Raw genomic sequence first — 22,004 nt, forward strand, 5'->3', positions numbered from 1 at the left:
TTTATTCAGGCTCAAATTTACTTTTTTTGCGACTTGACTTTTGATTTCTTTTAAAATTCAGTTCATTTCCTTTGCTAAAAGTAAAGCAAAATCCACAATCGAACAGCGAAAGTGTACAGGTGCAAAAAACATGATCGAATTCTAATTTCAAAAGTGCAATTCAATTATAAAAGTAGGTCCCCATAAACCATACCGATAAAACTTGTGGAGTAGAAATTTGTCACTTTCTGTATCGAATGCCCTAAATGGATGAATAAATGAGCAATGAGGTTCTTTTTTTCAATCATTCAAGAAGAATTGTCACTACTGCAACAATAGCATCGATAGTGTTTGTGTTACCCTAAATCTACACTTACTTGTATTGAGACAATATATGTGATTTAGTCCGATTTTTTTTATAAATCCGAGCATTTAAAATTGTTTCGGAAACTTTGCCTATTACTGGGTGTAAGTAAATTGGCCTATAATTGCTTGGTTCATGCCTTGGACATGTTAAACGAAATGAAACTACACCGTTTTTTTAGCATATCTGGATTTTTTTACTCAAACGGTTATTAAACAGGGTGCGCAGATACTCTGGTAGTGTTGGGTTCATGCTCTTTACGAAAAACTTCTTATGGAATAAAAGTCCTCTTGAGTTATTCTGAACATTGTTATTGGTCTGAAAAACTTGGACATTAGAAATTTTTTCGGGGATTTTTAATCTTTCGTTTGAATTTACTTTTCGGTAGCTGTTTTTCTACTTTTCACACAAGTTATTCAATTTTTTAGTCTTTGGTAGAGTTCTACTCAGTTTTTTTCCGGATTTGATTTCTCACCACCTTGAAAACTTTAAATTCATCTTTCTTAATTCAATTTTGTTTTCGTACCGCTGTTTTCAAAATTTAGGCAAAAATTATCGAAAAATTGCTTGATTCAAGTTTTTTTTTGCAGCAGGAGTTCCAGTTCTAGGAAATCTTACCGCACTTGGCTTTTCTCTTGATAGTTTGTTCGCTGGTAAAACCTGAAGTTTTTATCTATTTGAAGTTCCGACTTCTTAAGTTGGTTAATTGGATCATCGTTGTATATCATGGTTCGGGGTTATTTCAGCTATTAGCTCTTCAGATGTTTACCAAATTGAATCATGATCAACAATATCTGTTTTTATTGCAAGGCAATTGCAATCATAATTGCAAAGAGTAAATGGTTCTATGTTTTTGATTGTTCTGTCTCTTGAGTCACTGGGATATCAGTTTTTAGCTTTAATATGTGCATGATCATGATTTCCTAATTCGAAAAGGCTGCAAAGACATCACGTCGCAGCGTTACCAAATGAAAACCTCAAAATTTTGATGTAGATTATCGAATTTGAGGTTTGATGAGGTTGTGTGGTTGAAAAAACCCGACAAAAAACTGTCATTGGGCTAATTTGGGGTTAATAAAATCTTCATGACGAAAAACTGAAAAAATATGTTGACACGCTTAAAATTTCAGTTTGCTTATTATGATTTTAAGAAAAAATCTGTTTAGATGAGTCCTGACCAACCCTTCCTCTTTTTCTTGTTTTGTTACAGGTTATCATGCGGGGGTGATTGGCTGCTATCATGGTGTCATCATTGCACCAAGTTTCCGTTAAATCTATGATTTCTGGTTTATTATTAAGTTAGACTTTAAAGTTGCTGCAAGAAAGATTTTTTTAATGTCAACTAAATGTTTCATATGAAAGTATATATTTTTTTAATATTCAAATTATTTGAAATTTCAATTGTTTGAAAAGCAAAATTTTATTGCTTTAATTGGTGAAAGCAGACTTTCAAGTTAAGTTTATTTTCTACCTAACGCGGAAGTGGCAGAAACTAGATTTGAGAGTATATAAACAAGAGCAAGAAACACTGGTTTTTGAAAATACGAGCCGTAGGCTTGTCTATTGTTAAGCAAATTAATCTGTCTGCAGTTGACGCCGAAGTTGCAGAAACAATGCTAACTGAAACTGAAATCTTTGAAAAAGGAAAAGTTCAACTTAAATAGAAATATAAGCAATAAGAGCGAAGAAAAACAGAAGTATAATAAAATATGAATGTTTTCCTGTGCAACAAGGCCACAGCTCATCAAAACGAAATCGTCCGATTGATGGTAACCTACGTCATGTTATCTAAAACTTTGACGTGACAGCTCAATGCCAATAACTAAGCAGCTAATAAAGTTCAAAGCTTAGTTAATTAAGCAGCTCTTTGCAGTTGTAAAGTTGTTACATGTACAGGGCTTTTTTCTTGCAGAAGCTTCTCTTTTCGTGAGACAAAGAGGCACATAGCTGTCACATTTTATCCTCATCTGAGGTAGTCTCCTGGTATTGGCGCTTGTTGCCTTCGGTTCACAGAATTTTATAGTTCAGCAACGTCATCAGCGTTCTTATTTTTTTGTAATTGATTTTCCCATAGTCACTTTTGCGCAGTAGTGATGCTGCACCGTTTTTCGTAACTGCTATCAAACTTTTTGAATAACAAGTTGTATGAAGGCATTCCTATGATGTTTTTCATGTACTTCTAATTGTTTCTAACAATAGTGGCCTCGTCCTTCTGAACAAAGTCCTACTATTCACAATCATCGATTTTTATATACCCTTTTCAAGAGCTTTTGGACTGAGGAAAATATGCAAAGCTTTCAAACCTACAAAATTGACCTTGCAATCTGGAGCTTTTTTAAGAGTTTGAAAGTTTGCCAGCAAAATTTTTTAGCATGCATCGAAAAAAAGCTTATAGATTACAATAGATCCTTACTCGTTCACCTTTCTGGTTCTTTGTAGTAGTTAGAACAGATGAAAGATGCCCAAGGGAAAAAAAGCTTGGCTTGAGGGCAAGAAGGGCCCGATGGCGGCTCTTCTGCCCGAGGAAATCTTTAACTATGTTCTAACTGTTGAAGATGATGTTTTTCGCTCTTTTTCCCGAGGCCATGTTCAACTATGTTCTAACTGCTGAAGAGTGTGTTTTTTGCTCTTTTTGTTTGTTTTTGCTCTTTCAAATGTTATAATCGGGCTTCTTTCAAAAAAAGAGCCCCGTAAATTGTGAAAAAAGGCAAATGATTTGTGTTTTCACTCATGCGTTCTAATATTTCATTTTTCGTTCATGCCTTGTTGTGAAAAAACATGTGTGAAAGAGCAAAAACATACTCTTCTAATCTTGACTCTAACGCGGACGAGATCTTTCACTAATCTCCGATTTTCCTATCTGTTTTCTAAAGTACTACCGGACATTTTCAGGAAATATTTGGTAAATAAGCCGACAGAATTGAAGCTGAAATGAGCCGAAAAATTTCATCAATTAAAACAGATAGGAAAAAAATAATGTAACGCCTACATAGGATTCACGATAGCTCTTTAAGTAGGTTCTGCAAAATAGATTACATAGTTTGGAAACTAATCCGACAGAGCTGCAGTCGAAAACCATGAAACCGTGAAACTATCAGTTGAAAATTATTATCAAAACTAAACTTATACATACAATTATTTGAGTTCTAGATATAGCAAACTAGTACCCGGTATTTAAGTGCGATTTTTCATGAAATGGAGCATGTCAGCAGCGTAGCAGCATCATTATAGTTTCAAATAATTTTGTTAAACTAGTTGTTAACTCAAAAAAGTCTATATTCCGTTTCAATAACGCCCTCTAATTGCAAGTGTAACAATTTAACGATACAAATTGATATAACTTAAGACTTTAGAATTTTTTGAACACAGGATTTTTGTAAATACCTGTAACACCTTGTGAACTTTTGAAGCACGTTGCACTTTTTTAACGATAAAATGTCAATCAACATTTGAATTGACAATTTGACTAATTTTCTCACATTGTTCACGAAAAAATTTTTCTCGATTTTTCCAAAGCAACTGTTGCATGAAATTTATGCCAATTGGGAAATTTTTTATTTTTATGCCATTTGGGAATTATGCCATTTGAGACGTAATCGTATTTTCCTGTGCAACAATGCTACAGCTAAGTAGAACGAAATTGCCCGTTGATGATAACCTACGTCATATAACCTATTTTGTTGTGGCAAATCAAGGCCAATTTTCGGGAGAAAAAGAATCACATAGTCGTCACATTTTATCGCTGTCTGAGATGGTCTCATTGTATTGGCGCTTGTTGCCTTCGGTTCACAGAATTTTATAGCTCAAAAAAAAAATTATACTTACAGTTGTTTGAGTTCTAGAAATAACAAACAAGTACCCGGTATTTAAGTTGAGTTTTCATGAAATTGAGCATGTCAGCAACATAGCAGCATCAAATTTGTTTCAACTTATTTTGTTAAACTAGTTCTTAACCCGAAATAAAGTCTATATTCCAATTTGACAACGCTTGCTATTCGCAAGTGTAACAATATAACGATACGTTTCGATATAACTTGAGAAATTTTTAGAATTTTTGACCACTTACTTATTGTAAATATGTAATACTTTTGTAGCACGTTGCATGAAAGTGAAATTTCTTTTTATAGCTACGATCGTAGAACCCCACTACCTCAAGAATATCAACCGCTTTTAACGGGGAGTTGAATTAAAAAATGATGTGTTAGTTATTAATGCAAACAGAGTTTTTTTGCGTTGAAAATACATCATGCACCCTAAAAATTTTCAATACCCGCCAACCAAAACTTTTTTGTCCCAAATTTTCCAATTCGCTTGGTGTTTTTTGAATTCCCGCGAAGAATTATTTGCAAAATACTCAGCTGTTTTTATGTTTCCGAACACATTATCGATTTTTTTATGAACTCTGTTTTCGATACCTCAATCTTGAATGATGGCAATTTAATTTTTCATAGACAGGCACCCTGATCTTAGACCGGTTTTACAGGAGGCCGGTAGCTGACTTTTGACCAGATTTACTTTTTCTCTTGATTACATCAAATTTTTCTGAAATGTGAGTTGGTAAATTTTCTTTCCGATGACCTTGACACGCGTGAAATTTGTGTTCGCTTTCAATCTGTTCAGTTTGCCGAGCTATCAGGAATTTGTGTGGCTCAAAAGTGTATTCCGCTCTAGATAAAGACTGATAGAAAAAGTGAATGTGATTGTTTTATTGGAAGTATTTTGAGACTCAAAGTACGCCCAATTCTGACTTACAATAGTGTTTCGTTGTTTCAAGATATATTTATGTCTCTATCATAGTATCCAGAAATCTGTGGCGCGTGATTTGCATGCTTTCTTGATCTCTATGTAATATGTTTTCCCAGCTGGATCTTCCTGCACTTCGGCTCAAAGTTTGGAAAACGTTATGCAGAGTATTCTGAGTGTTGGCCTCGTTTTTAAAAAAATATATTTTTTCTTATCGCCATTTTTAAAGACAGGTTGTTCGCTTAAATATCTGTTTTCACCGCTTTTCGATTTTTTTTTGAGTTTCCGTTGTCTATATTCGTTATTTTTTTCAAAAGTCGGAATAAATACGTCAGTTTATATAATGGTTTCAGCCTCACACGAAATTTCATATTGCTTTTCCGCCCTCTATACTGTTATAAGTTCTTGAGCGCCGCTTTACTTGCTCTGTGCGATGACCACTCTTATCGCCACTTTCGTGGGTCATTACTGTGAACCTTAAGACTTAAAGAAAAGACCCTCACCTTTTTTGTACTTGAAATGTTTTTCTGCTTTTAGAAGTGTGCTTGCACAGAATTTATTTCGAAGGTTTTTTTCCGAGATCGCATAACGCTTCAAGCATTTTGATCCATTCTGATGGTTAATTGTTTAATATGTATAAAGCATTGAGTGCATGGAAAGCACTACATATATGGTTATAAATAGTTTTTAATAACTGTCGCAAATTTTAATGTTTTGAAACAGGCCGAAAAAGTTGTATTTCAGCTGAAAAAAATCAATCATTGGTAAACTATCTGCAAATTTGAGTGTGTAAATTTGTATTGAAGTTATTTGTTGATCGATAAGGTAATTAGAAATTTGAGACTCGATTAGATAAATTTACCAAGCCTACAACTATCAAAACTTCGTTATATGACCAGATTTACCAGATTTGACCAGATTTACTTTTTCTCTTGATTACATCAAATTTTTCTGAAATGTGAGTTGGTAAATTTTCTTTCCGATGACCTTGACACGCGTGAAATTTGTGTTCGCTTTCAATCTGTTCAGTTTGCCGAGCTATCAGGAATTTGTGTGGCTCAAAAGTGTATTCCGCTCTAGATAAAGACTGATAGAAAAAGTGAATGTGATTGTTTTATTGGAAGTATTTTGAGACTCCAAGTACTCCAATTCTGACTTACAATAGTGTTTCGTTGTTTCAAGATATATTTCTGTCTCTATCATAGTATCCAGAAATCTGTGGCGCGTGATTTGCATGCTTTCTTGATCTCTATGTAATATGTTTTCCCAGCTGGATCTTCCTGCACTTCGGCTCAAAGTTTGGAAAACGTTATGCAGAGTATTCTGAGTGTTGGCCTCGTTTTTAAAAAAATATATTTTTTCTTATTGCCATTTTTAAAGACAGGTTTTTCGCTTAAATATCTGTTTTCACCGCTTTTCGATTTTTTTTTGAGTTTCCGTTGTCTATATTCGTTATTTTTTTCAAAAGTCGGAATAAATACGTCAGTTTATATAATGGTTTCAGCCTCACACGAAATTTCATATTGCTTTTCCGCCCTCTATACTGTTATAAGTTCTTGAGCGCCGCTTTACTTGCTCTGTGCGATGACCACTCTTATCGCCACTTTCGTGGGTCATTACTGTGAACCTTAAGACTTAAAGAAAAGACCCTCACCTTTTTTGTACTTGAAATGTTTTTCTGCTTTTAGAAGTGTGCTTGCACAGAATTTATTTCGAAGGTTTTTTCCGAGATCGCATAACGCTTCAAGCATTTTGATCCATTCTGATGGTTAATTGTTTAATATGTATAAAGCATTGAGTGCATGGAAAGCACTACATATATGGTTATAAATAGTTTTTAATAACTGTCGCAAATTTTAATGTTTTGAAACAGGCCGAAAAAGTTGTATTTCAGCTGAAAAAAAATCAATCATTGGTAAACTATCTGCAAATTTGAGTGTGTAAATTTGTATTGAAGTTATTTGTTGATCGATAAGGCAATTAGAAATTTGAGACTCGATTAGATAAATTTACCAAGCCTACAACTATCAAAACTTCGTTATATGACCAGATTTACCAGATTTGACCAGATTTACTTTTTCTCTTGATTACATCAAATTTTTCTGAAATGTGAGTTGGTAAATTTTCTTTCCGATGACCTTGACACGCGTGAAATTTGTGTTCGCTTTCAATCTGTTCAGTTTGCCGAGCTATCAGGAATTTGTGTGGCTCAAAAGTGTATTCCGCTCTAGATAAAGACTGATAGAAAAAGTGAATGTGATTGTTTTATTGGAAGTATTTTGAGACTCCAAGTACGCCCAATTCTGACTTACAATAGTGTTTCGTTGTTTCAAGATATATTTCTGTCTCTATCATAGTATCCAGAAATCTGTGGCGCGTGATTTGCATGCTTTCTTGATCTCTATGTAATATGTTTTCCCAGCTGGATCTTCCTGCACTTCGGCTCAAAGTTTGGAAAACGTTATGCAGAGTATTCTGAGTGTTGGCCTCGTTTTTAAAAAAATATATTTTTTCTTATTGCCATTTTTAAAGACAGGTTTTTCGCTTAAATATCTGTTTTCACCGCTTTTCGATTTTTTTTTGAGTTTCCGTTGTCTATATTCGTTATTTTTTTCAAAAGTCGGAATAAATACGTCAGTTTATATAATGGTTTCAGCCTCACACGAAATTTCATATTGCTTTTCCGCCCTCTATACTGTTATAAGTTCTTGAGCGCCGCTTTACTTGCTCTGTGCGATGACCACTCTTATCGCCACTTTCGTGGGTCATTACTGTGAACCTTAAGACTTAAAGAAAAGACCCTCACCTTTTTTGTACTTGAAATGTTTTTCTGCTTTTAGAAGTGTGCTTGCACAGAATTTATTTCGAAGGTTTTTTCCGAGATCGCATAACGCTTCAAGCATTTTGATCCATTCTGATGGTTAATTGTTTAATATGTATAAAGCATTGAGTGCATGGAAAGCACTACATATATGGTTATAAATAGTTTTTAATAACTGTCGCAAATTTTAATGTTTTGAGACAGGCCGAAAAAGTTGTATTTCAGCTGAAAAAAAATCAATCATTGGTAAACTATCTGCAAATTTGAGTGTGTAAATTTGTATTGAAGTTATTTGTTGATCGATAAGGCAATTAGAAATTTGAGACTCGATTAGATAAATTTACCAAGCCTACAACTATCAAAACTTCGTTATATGACCAGATTTACCAGATTTGACCAGATTTACTTTTTCTCTTGATTACATCAAATTTTTCTGAAATGTGAGTTGGTAAATTTTCTTTCCGATGACCTTGACACGCGTGAAATTTGTGTTCGCTTTCAATCTGTTCAGTTTGCCGAGCTATCAGGAATTTGTGTGGCTCAAAAGTGTATTCCGCTCTAGATAAAGACTGATAGAAAAAGTGAATGTGATTGTTTTATTGGAAGTATTTTGAGACTCCAAGTACGCCCAATTCTGACTTACAATAGTGTTTCGTTGTTTCAAGATATATTTCTGTCTCTATCATAGTATCCAGAAATCTGTGGCGCGTGATTTGCATGCTTTCTTGATCTCTATGTAATATGTTTTCCCAGCTGGATCTTCCTGCACTTCGGCTCAAAGTTTGGAAAACGTTATGCAGAGTATTCTGAGTGTTGGCCTCGTTTTTAAAAAAATATATTTTTTCTTATTGCCATTTTTAAAGACAGGTTTTTCGCTTAAATATCTGTTTTCACCGCTTTTCGATTTTTTTTTGAGTTTCCGTTGTCTATATTCGTTATTTTTTTCAAAAGTCGGAATAAATACGTCAGTTTATATAATGGTTTCAGCCTCACACGAAATTTCATATTGCTTTTCCGCCCTCTATACTTTTATAAGTTCTTGAGCGCCGCTTTACTTGCTCTGTGCGATGACCACTCTTATCGCCACTTTCGTGGGTCATTACTGTGAACCTTAAGACTTAAAGAAAAGACCCTCACCTTTTTTGTACTTGAAATGTTTTCCTGCTTTTAGAAGTGTGCTTGCGCAGAATTTATTTCGAAGGTTTTTTCCGAGATCGCATAACGCTTCAAGCATTTTGATCCATTCTGATGGTTAATTGTTTAATATGTATAAAGCATTGAGTGCATGGAAAGCACTACATATATGGTTATAAATAGTTTTTAATAACTGTCGCAAATTTTAATGTTTTGAAACAGGCCGAAAAAGTTGTATTTCAGCTGAAAAAAAATCAATCATTGGTAAACTATTTGCAAATTTGAGTGTGTAAATTTGTATTGAAGTTATTTGTTGATCGATAAGGCAATTAGAAATTTGAGACTCGATTAGATAAATTTACCAAGCCTACAACTATCAAAACTTCGTTATATGGGAATTAGTTATTATCTTAACGAGAAACTAGTTAAGTTCTCATATGTCAAGCAAAAAAAAGTCGATTTGTAGCCGAATGAATAAGCAAAATTATTGTTTGCTTTAGGGTTCCGAGAATAAAAGCAAGATATTGGAAAAAGATAGTGTCAAGGTCAAGAGTGACTCTTTTGCTGACGTCACTGGAGCCGCAGCAACTGTATTCTCAGTAGCTGCAGCAGCTTCCGCAGGACTGGACCCCTTAGACACCACTGACCCACTCCTCCACCGCACGACCTCCTCTTCATTCTGAGACATGGGTTTTGTTTGGCAGAAGGAACATCTGTTCATAGGAGAGGAGTGCGAAAGGAAGTTCTTGATAAACTTAACTCAGACATTCAGGTTTACATTACATTGGTTCACATGAAATAAACGCCTTTATGTTGGGAATACCCGCCTCTTTATTAGAATATCAATAAAGTTGTGAAGATTGATTGAATACTTTTCTAATGATATTAACGGCAAACAGAGACAAACTCATGAATTGCAGAACGAGCCATGATTTGCCTGTGTACAATCCCTTTTAATTATTTTCATCTAAAGCAAGAAGTCTGTTGTTGATAAAACTTTACCCCCCTTGACTTTCGTTTTGGTTATTTTTCAGATGGTTAAGTACCATTGTTCCTTCTCTTTATAGTTTATAATAAACTACTTTGTTCATCTGCAATCAGACTTATTGTTTCAAAAAAAATAAGTTCCTGAAGTCAACTTGGACTGTTCTAAAATTCCACTTTGTGACGACTGCTAGAAACTCATTTTGGACCTTTTTTTCAATATTCAATGCGGACTATCGAAATAAAGCAAAGCAATTTAATCTAAGAACAAAATTTGAACACTAGTTAATTCTAGATGAAAAGCTCTGTTGTTAATTGTTGCTCTCCATGCCCGCGATGCGTGCAAATATAAAATGCAATCAAGTTTTTGCTCTGGGACGACACCTTTCTTCCGGGTGACATGGCATCATCTCTACCGCAAGGAGGATCCCAAACGAATGGCCAGTTCGAACTGAAGAAGTCCTTCAACAAATTTGGCGGTTTGGATCGGGAGCCACTGCAGGCCGGGGACTCTCCCGTGACTCGCACCCAGCAGCTTCTCTCTACTTCTCCATCAGCAGGTAAAAAACTGCTAAGAATTTTTACCGTAATTTTTTCTGTTAACAAGTTTTTTCTAAAATTCCCACCAAAATACAACAGAAACCGAAACCTGAGAAATGGCCGTACAATTCGTAATTATTTAGTGCATGCAAGCAATGACGTTCGCATAGACATTCGGGTAGTTTTTCAGTCATTTTACGCGGTGATTTTTTGCTTAACGATTTATCTGATGCTATCGAATCTAACGGAAGGCCTTACAATTAAAAATGTGAGTCCTTACGATTTTTCAATTGGAGCTCTACTTATATTATTTGCTTGCTTTTAGTTTTCTGAATAGCTTAAAATTAGTTGAGTTTGATCAGGAATCAAAATCTGCTGCCGACGCTATCGGGTGGCGAGGAGACGAGTTACGAGGTGGAGGGAGTATGTATAAATGGGGAGATGCTAGCAGGTGCAGATAGGGAGTGCTCCATCACAGGCAGCTTCCCCAGTTTGGGAGAACTAGTCATGCAGGAAGGCATTTATGCTGTTCTCTCTAATAGAAGTTAGTTTCATTTCAATACTTAATTTTAATTTTACTTTTATCATTCTATATAATTATGGGTTTTTGTTTCAGCGATATTTTTTATGAGGAAATTTTACTATGTAATCGTATGAGAAGTTAATCTTCTCCGAATGGGTGCCCTGACTAAAATGTGAGTGACCACAGGAAAAAAAAGGAGGTGACTCCATTGGGTGTTTTTTTTTGGGCTGGTGCCTAAGAAGTTTGTTCGGTTCGCTGATTTATCGACGTTGAACTTAATTAGCGTTGTATCTTAATTAACTTTTTTGCCGTAGTTTCCATCCTTTACTGACATTATAATTCTATCAAATTAAAAAATTCAACAAATTCGAGTTTTTTTTTGCGTTTTGCTTCATTCTATTTAGCATTTCGGTCCTTCTCTTAGATCTGGTGGCCAAGTTTTTTTGAAAAATGTTCTTCGGTTTCGTTTTCATATCTGGACGCCCAATAAAACTTTTTTGGCTTCAATCAGAAGGTTTTACTTTCAAACTTCCAAAACGTTGGGGAGCAGCGAAGTTTGTTAACTTAAGGCTTTCGACTCAAAACAAATGAAATGACTCCCTTAAAAAGAGAGTTTTGTGCAGTAGAAACTAACACCAATCACTATATTCATGTGCAGGTCGCTGCGGATATTTAGGAGTGTTTGTTTATTTTCTGTTGCGAAAGCTTTTTTTTTATATCAGACAAAGAAAATGGGGAGATATACTACATTGGACTGATAGACTATCTGACCCACTGGGGTACGAGGAGGAAAATTGCCTCAACAGCCAAGACAGTAGCCAAGCCCACCAGACAGACCACAACAGCCAACTCAGACGAATACAGAAAACGACTGGTGCTCATTGTGGACACAGCGCTAGTTTGTCGCCATACATTTATACTACTACACTCCACGGAAAGCTCTTTACACGGTATAAACAGCAAAAGCAAAAGGAAGTGCATCAAAATGGTGGCCATACACCTAACGAGTTCATAGTTTGTGGTCCATTTTCTAGGAAACGGTCATACATCGATGAAAACACTTCATATGTTCGAGAGAAGACAACAGATCATACCAGGACTTATATGGACTTACAGATCGAGACCATAGCTACATATGTACAAATTTTTAGCAGTCATTGTTCGATGAACCTAGAGAAGGAAGTAGACAACAGTCAAATAACTACTCATCGTTGAATTTCAGAAATTACACGATGCCTGTCAATAGTAGACCGTGAGCACGCCATTAATAATTATGACAAATAAAAAACTTTTTTTTTGGCATCATTCTAGTTTTTTTTTCTACAGACAAATCGGATCCTGTTAGGGGGCGCGCTTCAAAAAGTTTTGGAAAATTTTGTCAATCTGTTTATCTCAACCAAATTGATAAAAGATGGATAGCGCAAATAAATTCTCAAGGTGTTCAGATAGTCGATATAGCTAGATCCTTTTAAGTCCACCCCTGGCGTGTTGTGCCATAGTTGGCAAGTGAGAATCTGTGTTTACGCTGTTGTCTTTTTAAACTTGCAGGTTTGCTGCTCTTTTAGCTCTCAAATCATCAACATCTAAAATGACGCTTGATATTTTTGAATGTTTCTAAAGGTTGTTCAAAATATTTTGGTAAGACATTTGTTTCCTAAACATATTACAGTTTTGATTTGAAGCACAAACAGAAATTATTTGGAAACGATAGCTTGTAACTGAAAAATATAAGACTTGATAACATTTATCTATAAGTCCGAAGACAATGTTATGAGCAACAAGTTACTAGCTCACACTGGCTTAAATTTTACAGCTCAAAAATAAACTAAATGTGTAGTTAAAATGGTTCTTTATTCGCTGTTTAAAACATACATGGATCAATTCTGTACAGACTTGCTTCTATTTTGTTTTTAGATTGGAATATGCAGTGTTTAATTCATAATTTGATTACTCAACTTAATATTGCAACCAATTTGAGCTCCCTAACTTAAATCAATCATACCAGAAATTTTTAGCTGCGAATTTAAAATTTTTTTTGGACACTAAATGACATAGAACAACGCAATATAACAGAGCAATCACTGATAAAGTGGTTAAACGACGCTCTGTTATTGGTCATGAAGGTTTGATCTTTGTCATGCTGAAATTTACTTTTTCGCGGTTTGACTTTTAATTTCTTTTCAAGTTCAGATCATTTTCTTTGTTAACAAGAAGGCAAACTCCACTATCGAATAGCGAAAGTGTGAAAGTCACAAAAAAGTGTTCAACTACCAAATTTCAAAAAGAAATTTACTTATCAAATTTCCCTTTGACATAAAATTTTGATCTGGTTTTCTCACATCAGTTTAAATTTATCAAAAATTGTCGGTCATAAATGCTTCCTAATTTTCTTTTGAAATTTTTCTTTTAATTGTTTCTTTATTTTAAATATGTTTGTTACGAATCCACATTTTTTCTATGCCAACTGCATAATTCGTGACATTATTACTGCGCGTGAAGCAGGTGTTTGATAAAAACCAGTAAATGAATAATTGGTTGGTATTTGGAAGACAGCATCCGCATATAACCTTACTTCTAAGGTAGCAGGCTTTTAAACTATAATTAGTCAATGACGTAGGGGCGATTGATGTTGGGGATGGTTTTTATGATTTTTTCTACTTTTTTTTTGCAAAAATGTCCGACCTCACTTTTATTTTTTTTATGTGCAGTTTTTCTCATTTCAGTTATAGATCATTTAAATTCAATTGCTGTAAAGAAGGCAAAATAAGCTGTCGTAAGACAAATGGTGCAAAATGCGAGCAAAAATCGTAGTTTCGAAAGTGATTTGAATTTTCCTATGTGATCCAGAACTGTATATTAGGCCAGTTTTTACACAAGCTTTTTATTTTTCTGTTTACTTAAGTGCACTGACAGTAGTATAGATATGCGACACTGGGATCGAAGGGGGGCGGGATGATCCCTACAGGGATCATTGGGTATAGATTAACCTAATGATCCCTTTGTAAATATTTATACCTAATGATCCCTATGTAAATTAGTTATACCTAACGATCCCTATGTAAAATATTTATACCTAGTGATCCATCCCTATGTATGTATAATTCTTATAGCTAATGATCCCTATGTAAAATTATTGATCCCTAATTTTCCCAATGTATAATTTTTGCACTTAATGATCCTTACGTGAAAATTGTGCTGGTTACAACAAAATTGTTCTGGGGATGTATTCTTTCTTTTCGTCACCTTTTTTTTCAATTTTTAAAAAAAAAAATTTCGAAGTTTTTAAATTTTCGAAAATAAAAAGTACTCTTTGAACAACTTTGAGCCGATAATTTGAAGGAATTGTACTTACTTTGCGATAGTATTGAATAAAGCTTTGGCTTCAATGCAACGAATTCTGTGATTATATCACCCGGAATTCGTCTCTAAACGTTAAAACTATTATCTGCATTGTAGAGGAAGTGGTCCGATGGATAATTGGAGAAGTCGAAGTTTTCCAAAATTTCACGTTTCTCGTACGTTTTTATTCGTACATTACGCTGTCAGTGTCTGAGTATAAGAGGTGACAGATGAAGTTGGGCTTCATAACCTCGTAGTGAAATTTGTACATCTCAAACTTTGCTAGCTCTAGTATACACGCTCCTACAATTGTGGGTAAATCCCATCTGATTTTCGTTGGCGCTAATGTCAATGCAGCTATGTCTTCACCAAAATCTTTTTAGGATTCAAAATCAAACTTATTTATATTTCCCATTGTATCTTCTTCAACATCTCGTAAAATCTTGTTTTTCAATCTATTTCTTTTTGACTCACACATTTTCCCATGAATTAAATTGATCAATAATTTGTACAGGGCTTCTTCAAACTTTTTTTTGCCGCTTTCCGTTTGTTTGTATTTAGAGTTATGTACGGTTCGAGCCACAATTCTTGTTTGAACTTTACGATGCGATACAGTTTTGTAACAATAAGGCCAAGCTTCACGTAGAGTTTCAGGAGTTTAATGAAATATATAATCAATCTTATCATGTAAAGTCTGTAGCAGTTTTTTCACTTTACCTATTGCGGGTCCACAGTTTTCATTGTTTTTCATTTGTTCTGAAAGATTTGTTTGGTATCTGCTTAACCAATCTTTTCGAACCACTTCCTTAGTGGGTGCCAGTGGATAGTCACAGTGACTTTCATGCAACAATTGAGGGTATTTAAATCATTCTCAACAATATAACCGTAGTCTGAATCGTCATTAGAGGCTAAAATTTCTTCTATTGGCATGGAATTCACATCTTCGTTTTCATGATTATTTCTTTCATTTCTAACTCCGATTGTCTTGAAATGGCGTGCAGGCAGTTTGTGAGTTTGCATTACTCTACCGTATAAGTTTTTGGCATCAGCCATGAAACCATATGTAGTATCTTTGCTTGCATTAAATGTTTTGTTCAATTGCCTGTTTTTTGCAGTGAACTGTCGTTTTTCAAATATTGATGCAGTTTCACCTCGCATCTTTTTTTCAACCATGTCTTAATGATCTCGATCCGTTAGCAATTCAACATCAGCTTTACATACCCGCCAAATTAGAAGCAGTGAAATGTTGAGCGCAGTCAAAGCCATATGTTTCATAGCTGATAGAGCGAAAATCCTCAAAGACACAGGCTAGGAGCAATGTGTCACATGACAAATATAAGTCATGATAGTCGCGCAGGCTCTGGCAATTAAATTGAGTGAAAGTTGATTTGAAAACAATCAAGTTATCAGCATTAAAAGCAATTTTATCTCCGTCTAAACTATTCACCCACTTTTCGCGAGGCGGTTACTCTTTTTTCGTCAAATTTTTTACGATCGGCCAAGTAATTATAAGGATAAAATCCTTTTCTGCGTATGAGAGTTCTACAAATTTGGCTTACGTTTTGAAAGTGGTGTTCCAGAATTGTAAATTTGTTGTCAGGCAAATTGGAACTAATTTTTGTAGTAATGAGTTAAGAAACTTGAAAGAATCTATAAAACGAAGCTACTCAAAAATATTTTGTATGGTTTGATCTTTTCATGTGATGGTTTTAACAACTAATCCAATAATTAGTGAAATATACTTCTCGTCGGTGGATGGAATGACTTGTTTTGTACTACGCGAGTCACACTCTTTTACAGCTAGACATTTATGATGCCAGTCATAATTCTGCAAATTGAGTCGAACAACTGGAATTTAATTTATGTTTCTCCGCGCTAATTTACATTGTCGTGGGTCCATCCTAGAAGTTTTCCCGAAGAGTGACAATGATTCGGGCAGTTTTCTTTGCTTTACTAAAGTTTTCTTGACAGATCCAACAGGTTAGTGTTACTTCTTTACACAGTTGGCTACGATCTCCCAAATATCGTGGCACTTTCCGTTTATAGACGTAAACATCTCGGGCTAACAGATGTAACTTTTTTATAAAGTTTTTTTAAAAAATTTCAGAGCTATCAAGACTAAAGAAAAATAGTTCTGAGGACTCGTGATCAACAGCAACCATTGAGTACCTTTCATATTTTTCTAAAAAGCGAGTTGAGGAATTTGTGGGTTGTTCATACATGTTGTAACGGCATTCAGGAACGATTTGAAGTCAAAATGAATAACAATAGGTGCATACCAGAGGGCATGAAAGTTTTTATACTTATACTTGTGGCAACCATTTTCGGCTGTCGGAATTATCACTACAGCTGGTTCATGATCTCTGCTTTCGAACTTCACGATTTTTCTGCTTTCGATTTTTGCTTTCGAACTTCACAAACAAATCGGAGCAGGTCATTTATAAAAAACAAAGTGGTGCAATCCGGGTTCATATAAAAAAAGCAGATCCATCACAAAAATATCTGAATTTTCAAACTTTGAGACAATCATTGGAATGAGATCTCCTTTTTGATATTGAAACACGTTTAATTGAACATTATTAAGTCACTCGAATTGAGGAATGATGTTTAAGTTCATAGGCATAATGAAATCATCAGATGCCTGATGCGTTCCGGGCTTTGTATAGGTGTGTGGATCTGTCTCTTCAGGTTTAGGGTCAACTAACCTCCCGACAATTAGATCACGCTTGTATCTAAGATGATAGGCGGCAGTGTAGCATATAAAAAAAGCAATTGTGAATGCTGTGATTACGAATATTGATTAATTGTTGTGAATTTGCTATTTTTGCAGGGAGAGGTATAAACAAAGAGCCTCTGATTGGTAAAATTTTTCCGATTTTTATGTAAAGCTCATTTATACGCTGCAGAACCCAACCGCTACTATGGGCTGAAAAATTCTGGAACACAGCTTCTATTGATCCAAGCTTTTCGCGAAATAACTCATCAGACAAACCGTTTCCATATAGGGGCGTCATCTTAGAATAAGCGAAAATTTCAACGCGTTTGTCTTAAAGTTGATGCATGCTTTGGTCCGAAACAACAGTAGCATGCTTGATTAAAGTAAGTTTAACCGAAAATTGTACTTTGCAGGGTCCATTACAAGTTCTATCTGAAATTAAACTTTGATTCTCATTTTTTCTTAACGTCATAAATTCGCTAAGATCATGTTTATTATTTTGGTTGGGAATAGTAAAAGTCATTAAGGTATTTATCATGGCTGATTGATGAAATTCAATTGAAGCTGAAAAGTTATCAATATCGCTTGCCTGTGTGGTTGAGCTAGAGGGGTTGCTGAGTGATGTATGTTGTTGATCCAAAAAAGGTAGCCCATGCTCTGATTGCATGTGATCCTTAAAATCTTAAAATTCTCAAAAACCAAGCAGACAATATCGACATCAATTGTTAAGTTTTTGATTATCTGATTCAATATGCTGCTGTAATTTTGATTGCAATAAACTGCTAAATTTACAATGGTGGCAAGTGAAAACGGGTAATTTTTTGTCAACAGCGTGAAAGTTTCCTTCAGCCCTGCTAAATTTACAACGGTAGCAAGTGAAAACGGGTAATTCTTTGTCAACAGCGTGAAAATTTCTTTCATGTCTAGAAAACATAACAAAATTAATTCAAATTAACAATTAGAAATGTTTAAAAAAACATTTTGGAAGTTAATTACCAGTAGAAAGCAAATTTTTCAAAATATAAATTTCGATTAAATCAACAATGTTTGAACATGTTAAAATAAATTTTTCCGTCAAAATTTGTTTTGTAGTTGTTTTCCCGCCAAAAACACATAAAATCAAACTTGATTTGCTTTCAATTTTTAAAAAATTTTCAATAGCTTTGTATTTAGAAAACCGATTTCAGCAAAAAAAATGTATATCTTTTCATAGGATACCTTATGAATAATGTGAAATCAATTCATATTTTATCTGATACAATTAGGATATATGTAAAGTTCAAAGAGGTATAACCGAGTACTATTTTTTCCATTAAAACTAACCCGTTTCTTTGATTAACCCAAAAAATAACTCTTAAAGAGAATTTTTTTGCGCTTGAAATGTTGATCTCCATAAAACATTGATATACAGGTTCTGACCACTTGTTTAAGAAAGTGTAGCGCACTGAGAACAGCAATAGTAGTAGACTAAATTCGGACCGTGCAACAAAAAGTTAGAAAATTGGTATAGAATGATGCTTTTCCAAAAAGAAATGTCTGTATCTCTTCAGTGGATGGTCTGAACATATTCGTGCAACATATCAAAATACTGCTCCCGACGAGTTGATTAATTTTGTTCAGAAGCCTGAAGACTATAGGAACTCAAGTTTACGAGATAAAAATTTTCATTATTTTTCGGAGATTTAAAAAGTTCTTTTTTGTATTTTGATTGAAGAGTTGTCCAACATTCGGTTACAAAATGATTTCTTATGCTCTCCTTTTCCTAGCAACTCGATAAGTGAAGCATTAAGAGGCAGAGAATTTTAATTTATACATTTTTTATATATAAAAACACCAAATGAAAGCAATTAAATATTAATCTTAGTTTCAAGTTTAAATCTTTATACACAATAAAACCAAATGAAAATCAAACAAACTCAATCTCAGTTTCAAAGTTAAATAATTTCTAAATACTCCTGAGCTTGTTCTAGTGTTGCTAGTTTTCGCTTTTTCTTTGGTGCAAGGCATAGAGAAGGAGTCAAATTTTCCTAATGATTACTCACTGTCGCTTCGGGGGTGCGCGTTGGAGTTGAAGAATCTGGTTCATCAAGCCATGGTGACACTGTAGGAAAAGGATCAGCTTTCGGGGTTACTTATAATGATGACTCAATATGTTCCTTTCCCCATAAACGATGAAAAAACTCAATTTCTTCAAAAATTTTAACTGGTTTTCACACATCGGAGTAACATCAAAATCGTATTTATACAAGTTTTTTTTCCTGGTTATGGTAAAGCTGATAAATCAATCTGAAGTGCGAAAGGCTCGTCAGGATCCGTATATTTACCAGAATTTGTAAGGTAACTCAAATACTTCATATTCACTTCTTCGTCTTCCTTTGACATTTTTAAGGAAAGATTACTGAATAAACTTTAAAAAATTTTTGGGAATCATAATGTGGTTTGTTCAAGTTCACTCATCAGAATTAAAACTTTTTTCTTCGTTAATAATTACAACAAAATTACCGTAAACGGTTTCATAAAAAGGTTCTTTCGTGGAATATCCGGCAAAAATATAACAAGGCATTTTTGAAGAGAATTTAGAAGAAATTGACAAACGTAACGCAGAGAGAAAAGAAACTGAAATGAATTGTGAAAATTCCTCAAGAGATTAAAATAGGGATCAGTCTTCTAAAATTAGAAATTTAGGACCTCCTATGTAATTTCTTATCAGTTTACTGAAGGAGGGCGTGTTAAATATTTATGTTACATTGTGTGGTATTCTATGTATATCTAATTTGCAATAAAACAAAAAACTTGTATCAAAAATAATGTTTATTATGACCTTTGACACCCATTAAAATTTTTATCAGTTGGACATGCACAAAATACTAATTAATTTGAACCAAATTGCAGTTCAAAATTGATGCTATATAAAGTAAATGTGTGCTTATGTTAAAATAGATACAACGCTTTCTTTTGCAGACCTATACTGTCAATCGAAACCATTTCTCTGCATTCAATTTTAAATCAAGTTACTTTGAAAATTTACTCAGTACAGTGATTAAAACGAAAACAAGCACCACAGCAGATGCAGATAAAGATTTTCGCGACTGCTATTTCGATATTTCGGAAAACAGTAAAAGATTAGTGCGTGCTACATTGAAAACATATGACCAAACTGGAACTTATGTATTCTTGAAAGTTTTCAAAAAAGCAACTAGAGGTGCTGAATTTGAATGTGTACAACAATTTTCCTTAACCAACGAAGAATTTTAAAAATTACTAAAATCGGGAAAGTCAATCCGAGCGGAAATAAGTGAAATTTCTGATACTGCTGAAAACAAAGACAAACCACAGTTGAAGCGTAAACGTGCCAGGAAATCCCAATTTTCCTCAAACACAAACATTTTCAAGCCCGACTCGAAATAATTTGTCTTCACAAAAAGGCAGAGTTTTTTTATGAAGTTGTGTTACCTGATTATTTCAAAAAATTTTAACCAAATTTCAAACTTGTTTTTACTGAAAAAAATCCTTTCTCATCTTCTTTTAAAAATTATGCATTCGGAAGCCACTTCAAATCTGAGTATTGCCGTTTTCCAATTGAAACTGAAAAAAAACCAATTTTTTTCTTCCCAAAAATATTTCAGTGTTCCTTGTTTTTTCATTTGCTTCAAATTCTTGGTTTCTCATGCATTAGATGTCAAAGAAAGCGGCGAAATATTTGAAAATCTTACACTAGGTCTCACTTATTCAGCACAACCTGTTGCAGCCAATCTCGATTTGTTAGATTTCACTGCAATCAAAAAACGTTTACCTAATTTATTGCTTTCTGTAACATCATCTAACAAACAAACTCCACTAAATCAAAAGGTTTGCAAGAAATCTTTGCAATCAAAACGTTGGCCGTTTGCAATCAAAACGTTGGCCGTTTGTGGACAGAAACGAATTGATAATACAGTTACGACTGCTGCATCATCGACGTCAAACAAATCCGCGACATTTTTGACTGCAGTTTCAAAGAAACACACAGAAAGCAGACATATTCAAACATATGAGATGAAAACAGAAACTTTGAAAAATTTTGAAATCTTAATTAATGGACCTCATTCGGCCGTTTTTGTAAGATAATGGATCTTTTGACCAGTTTATATGGAAAACTTGATGAAGATAGTGATGTTTTGTTTGTGGAAATTTTTGTTGAAGAGAAACTTAGGTTTTAATTGATAATTCTCATTACACTTTTTTTTATGCTGAGTTCAGTAAACATTATTTCAATTTTCGATTTGAAACTTATTCATGAAAATTTTTAAAATATAAAGTCACAGTATCCAGATAAATTAGTCAGATTTTCCTTATTTTTAAACACTTGTTTGTATTTGGATGCTGATAATAATTTGGATTTTGTTTTGGAAAGCAGTCCATATGGTGATTTAATTGGAATAGACAATTCGTCGCTCGACAAACACTTGGAACGAATCAAATTTCGTAGAATACATGCTATTTTGCATGACGCAGCAGGATAATTGCAAGAAAAAAATCATACCGGTCCTGGTTACACATATGTTTTGCCTTGTCCAATAAAAAACTGTTAACTGGGTCACGTGACAGGTATTGTGTTTTGGTTATTTCTTAAAGCATTCAAACCAAAGTTATTTCTTTTGTTGGAATGTTGAGTAAAAGTCATGTTAACCCAAAGAAAGAAAGCTACTAATTTGTTTTTCAACCATCCCATTATTTTGGATATTGAAGGTTTTAAATGCAGCAAGAAACCTTTCATCATAAAGGAACTTTCCGTTTGCTCTGCTAATAAAATTGATACAATTCATTTTCTGCCACCAGTTCATTTCCTCAATTTATCAAAAGAAGAGAAAAAAGCTTACAA

The sequence above is a fragment of the Symsagittifera roscoffensis genome, chromosome 7 (assembly GCF_963678635.1).
Source record: "Symsagittifera roscoffensis chromosome 7, txSymRosc1.1, whole genome shotgun sequence".
Lineage (NCBI taxonomy): Eukaryota > Metazoa > Xenacoelomorpha > Acoela > Convolutidae > Symsagittifera > Symsagittifera roscoffensis.